Raw genomic sequence first — 9,047 nt, 5'->3', positions numbered from 1 at the left:
TGATGATGGAGGTGGTGACGATGATGATGGAGGTGGTGGTGATGATGATGGAGGTGGTGACGATGATGATGGAGGTGGTGACGATGATGATGATGGAGGTGGTGGCGATGATGATGGAGGTGGTGACGATGATGATGGAGGTGGTGGTGATGATGATGGAGGTGGTGGTGATGATGGAGGTGGTGATGATGATGATGGAGGTGGTGGTGATGATGATGATGGAGGTGGTGGTGATGATGATGATGGAGGTGGTGGTGATGATGATGATGGAGGTGGTGGTGGTGATGATGGAGGTGGTGGTGATGATGATGGAGGTGCTGGTGATGATGATGGAGGTGGTGGTGATGATGGAGGTGGTGGTGATGATGATGGAGGTGGTGGTGATGATGATGGAGGTGGTGGTGACGATGATGATGGAGGTGGTGGTGACGGTGGTGATGATGGAGGTGGTGGTGACGATGGAGGTGGTGGTGATGATGATGGAGGTGGTGGTGATGATGATGGAGGTGGTGGTGATGATGATGGAGGTGGTGGTGATGATGATGGAGGTGGTGGTGATGATGATGGAGGTGGTGGCGATGATGATGGAGGTGGTGACGATGATGATGGAGGTGGTGGTGATGATGATGGAGGTGGTGGTGATGATGATGATGGAGGTGGTGGTGATGATGATGATGGAGGTGGTGGTGATGATGATGATGGAGGTGGTGGTGATGATGATGGAGGTGGTGGTGATGATGGAGGTGGTGGTGATGATGATGGAGGTGGTGGTGATGATGATGATGATGATGGAGGTGGTGGTGATGATGATGGAGGTGGTGGTGATGATGATGGAGGTGGTGGTGATGATGATGATGGAGGTGGTGGTGATGATGATGGAGGTGGTGGTGATGATGATGATGGAGGTGGTGGTGATGATGATGATGGAGGTGGTGATGATGATGATGGAGGTGGTGGTGATGATGATGATGGAGGTGGTGGTGATGATGATGGAGGTGGTGGTGATGATGATGATGGAGGTGGTGGTGATGATGATGATGGAGGTGGTGGTGATGATGATGATGGAGGTGGTGGTGATGATGATGATGGAGGTGGTGGTGATGATGATGATGGAGGTGGTGGTGATGATGATGATGGAGGTGGTGGTGATGATGATGGAGGTGGTGGTGATGATGATGATGGAGGTGGTGGTGATAATGATGATGGAGGTGGTGGTGATGATGATGGAGGTGGTGGTGATGATGATGGAGGTGGTGGTGATGATGATGGAGGTGGTGGTGATGATGATGGAGGTGGTGACAATGGTGATGGTGATGATGGTGGTGATGATGATGGAGGAGGTGGTGACGATGATGATGGAGGTGGTGGTGATGACGGTGGTGGTGATGACGGAGGTGGTGATGACGGTGACGGAGATGATGGTGACGGAGGTGGTGATGATGATGGAGGTGGTTATGATGATGGAGGTGGTGGTGATGATGGTGGTGGAGGTGGTGATGATGATGGAGGTGGTGGTGATGATGGTGGTGGTGATGACGGTGGTGGAGGTGGTGACGATGATGATGGAGGTGGTGACGATGGTGATGGTGATGATGGTGGTGGTGATGATGGAGGTGGTGGTGATGATGGAGGTGGTGGTGATGATGGAGGTGGTGGTGATGATGGAGGTGGTGATGATGATGATGGAGGTGATGATGATGATGGAGGTGGTGGTGATGATGGAGGTGGTGATGATGATGGAGGAGGTGGTGACGATGATGATGGAGGTGGTGGTGATGACGGTGGTGGTGATGACGGAGGTGGTGATGACGGTGACGGAGATGATGGTCACGGAGGTGGTGATGATGATGGAGGTGATGATGATGATGGAGGTGGTGGTGATGATGATGGACGTGGTGGTGATGATGATGGAGGTGGTGGTGATGATGATGGAGGTGGTGGTGATGATGATGGAGGTGGTGGTGATGATGATGGAGGTGGTGGTGATGATGATGGAGGTGGTGGTGATGATGATGGAGGTGGTGGTGATGATGATGATGGAGGTGGTGGTGATGATGATGATGGAGGTGGTGGCGATGATGATGGAGGTGGTGACGATGATGATGGAGGTGGTGACGATGATGATGGAGGTGATGACGATGATGATGGAGGTGATGACGATGATGATGGAGGTGATGACGATGATGGAGGTGGTGGTGACGATGATGGAGGTGGTGGTGACGATGATGGAGGTGGTGGTGACGATGATGGAGGTGGTGGTGATGATGATGGAGGTGGTGGTGATGATGATGGAGGTGGTGGTGATGATGATGGAGGTGGTGGTGATGATGATGGAGGTGGTGGTGATGATGATGGAGGTGGTGGTGATGATGATGGAGGTGGTGGTGATGATGGAGGTGGTGGTGACGATGATGATGGAGGTGGTGACGATGATGATGGAGGTGATGATGATGATGATGGAGGTGGTGGTGATGATGGAGGTGGTGGTGATGATGGAGGTGGTGGTGATGATGGAGGTGGTGACGATGATGATGGAGGTTGTGGTGATGATGATGGAGGTGGTGATGACGGTGGTGGTGACGATGGAGGTGGTGGTGATGATGGAGGTGGTGGTGATGATGGAGGTGGTGGTGATGATGGAGGTGGTGGTGATGATGATGGAGGTGGTGGTGATGATGGAGGTCGTGGTGACGATGATGATGGAGGTGGTGGTGACGATGATGATGGAGGTGGTGACGATGATGGAGGTGGTGGTGATGATGGAGGTGGTGGTGATGATGATGGAGGTGGTGGTGATGATGGAGGTGGTGGTGATGATGATGGAGGTGGTGACGATGATGATGGAGGTGGTGATGATGATGGAGGTGTTGATGACGGTGGTGGTGACGATGGAGGTGGTGGTGATGATGATGATGACGGTGGTGGTGATGATGATGACGGTGGTGGTGATGATGATGGAGGTGATGATGATGATGGTGGAGGTGGTGGTGATGATGATGGAGGTGGTGGTGATGATGATGGAGGTGGTGGTGATGATGATGGAGGTGGTGGTGATGATGATGGAGGTGGTGGTGATGATGATGGAGGTGGTGGTGATGATGATGGAGGTGGTGGTGATGATGATGGAGGTGGTGGTGATGATGATGGAGGTGGTGGTGATGATGATGGAGGTGGTGGTGATGATGATGGAGGTGGTGGTGATGATGATGGAGGTGGTGGTGATGATGGAGGTGGTGGTGACGATGATGATGGAGGTGGTGACGATGATGATGGAGGTGATGATGATGATGATGGAGGTGGTGGTGATGATGGAGGTGGTGGTGATGATGGAGGTGGTGGTGATGATGGAGGTGGTGACGATGATGGAGGTGGTGGTGATGATGGAGGTGGTGACGATGATGATGGAGGTTGTGGTGGTGATGACGGTGGTGGTGACGATGGAGGTGGTGGTGATGATGATGGAGGTGGTGGTGATGATGATGGAGGTGGTGGTGATGATGGAGGTGGTGGTGATGATGGAGGTGGTGGTGATGATGATGGAGGTGGTGGTGATGATGGAGGTGGTGGTGACGATGATGATGGAGGTGGTGACGATGATGATGGAGGTGATGATGATGATGATGATGGAGGTGGTGGTGATGATGGAGGTGGTGGTGATGATGGAGGTGGTGGTGATGATGGAGGTGGTGGTGATGATGGAGGTGGTGGTGATGATGGAGGTGGTGGTGATGATGATGGAGGTGGTGGTGATGATGATGGAGGTGGTGGTGATGATGATGGAGGTGGTGACGATGATGATGGAGGTGGTGATGATGATGGAGGTGGTGATGACGGTGGTGGTGACGATGGAGGTGGTGGTGATGATGATGATGACGGTGGTGGTGATGATGATGGAGGTGATGATGATGATGGTGGTGGTGATGATGGAGGTGGTGGTGACGATGGTGGTTGAGGTGATGATGATGGTGATGATGGAGGTGATGATGGAGGTGATGATGATGGTGATGATGGAGGTGATGATGATGGTGGTGGTGATGATGATGATGATGGAGGTGGTGATGATGGAGGTGGTGGTGGTGGAGGTGGTGGTGGTGGCGATGGTGGTTGAGGTGATGATGATGGTGATGATGATGGTGATGATGATGGTGATGTTGGCTCGGCTGTGGTTGGTGGACTTTAGAGCAGGGCTAGGTTGTGGCCAGGGTAACAAAACCTGTGGAAAGGTTGTTGCGGGGAGAGGGTTTAAGTGGTGGCGGTGGTGGTGGTTGTGGCCCCGGTTTTCAATGTTTTGAGTTTGTCCACCGCGTTCTTAAATATATGGAGACATTTTTATTCCGCTAATTATAATAATTATTTTTGGTTGTTGTTGTTGTTGTTGTCCTCGTTATCGTTGTTGTTGTTGTTGTTGTTGTTTAACGTGAAGGGGGGAAATGTGTCGTCTTGATTCTCTCGGATATCACGAAGCGAGAGAGACGGAGTCTGTCTCGGGGTCATTTTTACGTTACATTTGCGTCCATTTAGCACGCATCTCACACTACACATAGTACTCACACACTACACACACACAGTACACACACAGTACACACACACAGTACACACACTACACACAGTACACACACACAGTACACACACACTACACACACACAGTACACACACAGTACACACACACAGTACACACACTACACACAGTACACACACACAGTACACACACAGTACACACACACAGTACACACACAGTACACACACACAGTACACACACAGTACACACACACAGTACACACACTACACACACACTCACACAGTACACACACAGTACACACACAGTACACACACTACACACACACAGTACACACACAGTACACACACTACACACACACAGTACACACACTACACACACACTCACACAGTACACACACTACACACACACAGTACACACACTACACACACACTCACACAGTACACACACAGTACACACACATTACACACACTACACACACACAGTACACTACACACAGTACACACTACACACAGTACACACACACATTACACACACACACACATACTACACTAATATATACACTATGCATTACACACCACACACATATATGCTACACACCACAGGGAAAGAGAGGTTTGGACCACCACCACTCAACACGCTGCTGCTGTGACCCTCACCAGGACAAGCGGATTGAAAAACGAAAAAAATGAACGAACACACAAATATATATAAATACTACACATTACACACATCGCAAATATCTAAACACATTCCTGGTTTACACTATGAGGCATCTCCTTTACCAGTGGCAAAATATAGTAATAGGTTTTTACCCTTTTAACTGGTACAAAATCTGACACCTTTATGCAAGGCATCACGTTTGCAATAACCTCAACACAAGCAGTCAAAATGCAAACAAAAAGAAACAACTCTGATGATGATAATGATATGCACTGTCCTTGAAGTTGATTGGTCCACACCCGAGACAGCTTTCCTTAGAGCCTAGTCTCCATTGGTGTTGGACCAGATGACGCCAAAAGGCGCACAACTCAAAGACAGAAAGCTGTCTCGGGTGTGGACCAATCAACTTCAAGGACAGTGCATATCATTATCATCATCAGAGTTGTTTCTTTTTGTTTGCATTTTGACTGCTTGTGTTGAGGTTATTGCAAACATGATGCCTTGCATAAAGGTGTCAGATATTGTACCAGTTAAAAGGGTAAACACCTATTACTATATTCCTGGTTCTTTCGGTAAAGTCACGTAGAAAGGAAAAAATAAAATATCTTTTTTTTTTAAACAATAAAATTCTCACGACGTTTCGACTGCAACACAAGCAATCATCATCAGGTGTGACATCCACAGCAAGAACATTTATAGTTTTATAGTTTTACTATTTTATTATTTCCCTTCTACGCGACTTTACCGAAAGAACCAAGAACGTGAATCCCTACAGTCACGGAAGCTTTAAATAAAAAAAATACCAGTAGGAACCTCTTGGTTACACCAGCCCACAGGGGATTATTGTGTCCGTCCGTCCATCGTGAAGGGAGGGGTTGGGTGGGGAGGGTGGGGAGGGGCTGGGTGGGGAGGGTGGGGAGGGGCTGGGTGGGGAGGGGCTGGGTGGGGAAGGGCTGGGTGGGGAGGGGAGGGTGGGGAGGGGCTGGGTGGGGAAGGGCTGGGTGGGGAGGGTGGGGTGGGGCTGGGTGGGGAGGGGCTGGGTGGGGTGGGGCTGGGTGGGGTGGGGCTGGGTGGGGAGTGGCTGGTCACCCCGTGGAGCCCTTATAAAACTCAACGTTTCACCTACTCACGCCGGCTTGTGCCCGCCCTCACAGTCGGCCATATTTGCGGAATACACCACGCCGCCGTTGACCCTGCAGGCCATTGACCGAGCAACCCGACGTTCCTACCAGCTCCCTCCGCAGGAATGTTGTATACATTACACATCAGTCATCGTCAGGGGTCAGGATCAAATGCCACGACCTCCCGCATAGCAGGTGAGGTAGTTAACATCTAGCCACCATCATGATCAAAAAGAGAAACACAGACTCCAAATACACAGCAGGTATCGTCAGGGTCACGGTATTGAACCCATAACCTGCATACCAGGCGAGGTAGTTAACATCTACTAGCCACCGTCATGATGATGAGAGACTCCAAATATACAGCAGACAATGTCAGGGTCACGGAATCGAACCCATGCAGTCCTGCATATCAGGCGAGATAGTTAGCATCTCTTCGCCCAACGTGATGACTCCAAATAAATATACAGCAGCAAGAGGGACGAGGTGCAGACGTCGCAAACGGGTTTTGATTCCTTACCCGTACCCGGGTCGCAAATGGGTACCCGTACCTGTACCCAGCCGGGTACGGGTAGCCGTTCCCTACCCGTACCCTACCCGAAATGAGTGACAAACGGCTGCTCACCAGTGACTCACGGCCTACCCCCCGTACCCGGCCGCACCAGGGTCGCAAACGGGTACCCGTACCTGGCCGGGTACGGGTAGCCGGGTATCGGGTAGGGTACGGGTATCGGGTACCCGGTTGCGACCTCTGACGAGGTGTCACACAGTATGAGAGCCGTGTGGTGTGTGTTGTATCGACGAAGGTGGCTCCATTACTGCAACTGCCGTTACGCGACAGGATGTTTGGTAACGACAAAAATGATGCACACATTCCCTGGCACGTTGTGACGGGCTACTATAAGATCCGACCGTGTCCGCGACTGTCCAGTGGCTTGCCAAAGCTGCGACTCGCTACTCTACGGGACGTCCGGTAACAATAAAAAAAAACCACATGGCCAAAGCTGCTACTACTTTCGAACGAGTTCCAGAGGTCTTCTTCTTGGTTCTTTCGGTAAAGTCACGTAGAATGGAAATAATAAAATAATAAAAATAAAACATTAAATAATTCTCACGACGTTTTATAATGTTTTATTTTTATCATTTTATTATTTCCATTCTACGTGACTTTACCGAAAGAACCAAGAAGATGAGTCCCTGCAGTCGCGAAAGCTTTACATCGAAATTCCAGAGGTCTGTTCGTAAATTGATTTGTTCGAAAGTCCAACTTTACTCCTGCATGGCGTGTACACTAAACAGGGATAATGGCTTTACAAGTTGTATAATCTCCTGCAGATGCAGATGCCACTAGTTCTTCACGTTCTGCAGATGTAGATGCCACTGGTTCTTCACGTTCTGTAGATGTAGATGCCACTGGTTCATCACGTTCTGTAGATGTAGATGCCACTGGTTCTTCACGTTCTGTAGATGTAGATGCCACTGGTTCTTCACGTTCTGTAGATGTAGATGCCACTGGTTCTTCACGTTCTGTAGATGTAGGTGTCACTGGTTCTTCACGTTCTGTAGATGTAGATGCCACTGGTTCTTCACGTTCTGTAGATGTAGATGCCACTGGTTCTTCACGTTCTGCAGATGTAGATGCCACTGGTTCTTCACGTTCTGCAGATGTAGATGCCACTGGTTCTTCACGTTCTGTAGATGTAGGTGTCACTGGTTCTTCACGTTCTGTAGATGTAGATGCCACTGGTTCTTCACGTTCTGTAGATGTAGGTGTCACTGGTTCTTCACGTTCTGTAGATGTAGGTGTCACTGGTTCTTCACGTTCTGTAGATGTAGGTGTCACTGGTTCTTCACGTTCTGTAGATGTAGGTGTCACTGGTTCTTCACGTTCTGTAGATGTAGGTGTCACTGGTTCTTCACGTTCTCTAGATGTAGATGCCACTTGTTCTTCACGTTCTGCAGATGTAGATGCCACTGGTTCTTCACGTTCTGTAGATGTAGGTGTCACTGGTTCTTCACGTTCTGTAGATGTAGGTGTCACTGGTTCTTCACGTTCTGTAGATGTAGATGCCACTGGTTCTTCACGTTCTGTAGATGTAGGTGTCACTGGTTCTTCACGTTCTGTAGATGTAGATGCCACTGGTTCTTCACGTTCTGTAGATGTAGGTGTCACTGGTTCTTCACGTTCTGTAGATGTAGATGCCACTGGTTCTTCACGTTCTGTAGATGTAGGTGTCACTTGTTCTTCACATTCTGTAGATGTAGGTGTCACTGGTTCTTCACGTTCTGTAGATGTAGGTGTCACTGGTTCTTCACGTTCTGTAGATGTAGATGCCACTGGTTCTTCACGTTCTGTAGATGTAGGTGTCACTGGTTCTTCACGTTCTGTAGATGTAGATGCCACTGGTTCTTCACGTTCTGTAGATGTAGGTGTCACTGGTTCTTCACGTTCTGTAGATGTAGATGCCACTGGTTCTTCACGTTCTGTAGATGTAGGTGTCACTGGTTCTTCACATTCTGTAGATGTAGGTGTCACTGGTTCTTCACGTTCTGTAGATGTAGGTGTCACTGGTTCTTCACGTTCTGTAGATGTAGGTGTCACTGGTTCTTCACGTTCTGTAGATGTAGGTGTCACTGGTTCTTCACGTTCTGTAGATGTAGATGCCACTGGTTCTTCACGTTCTGTAGATGTAGATGCCACTGGTTCTTCACGTTCTGTAGATGTAGGTGTCACTGGTTCTTCACGT

The 9,047-nt window shown here is 49.5% G+C and overlaps 1 long non-coding RNA gene across 1 annotated transcript; it reads left to right on the top strand.

Annotated features, from left to right (window-relative positions):
- The first annotated feature begins 3,682 nt into the window (after positions 1–3,682).
- On the top strand, positions 3,683–3,882 carry LOC144741525 (uncharacterized). Its single transcript, XR_013590014.1, has 2 exons — positions 3,683–3,740; positions 3,804–3,882. It is a non-coding gene; the product is annotated as an uncharacterized LOC144741525 (long non-coding RNA).
- Positions 3,883–9,047: the final 5,165 nt, after the last annotated feature.

Source organism: Lampetra planeri, unplaced genomic scaffold (assembly GCF_965212315.1).
Source record: "Lampetra planeri unplaced genomic scaffold, kcLamPlan1.2.h2 scaffold_584, whole genome shotgun sequence".
Taxonomy (NCBI): domain Eukaryota; kingdom Metazoa; phylum Chordata; class Hyperoartia; order Petromyzontiformes; family Petromyzontidae; genus Lampetra; species Lampetra planeri.
The sequence above is the reverse complement of the archived record's forward strand: the minus strand, read 5'-3'. Positions and strand labels throughout refer to the sequence as shown.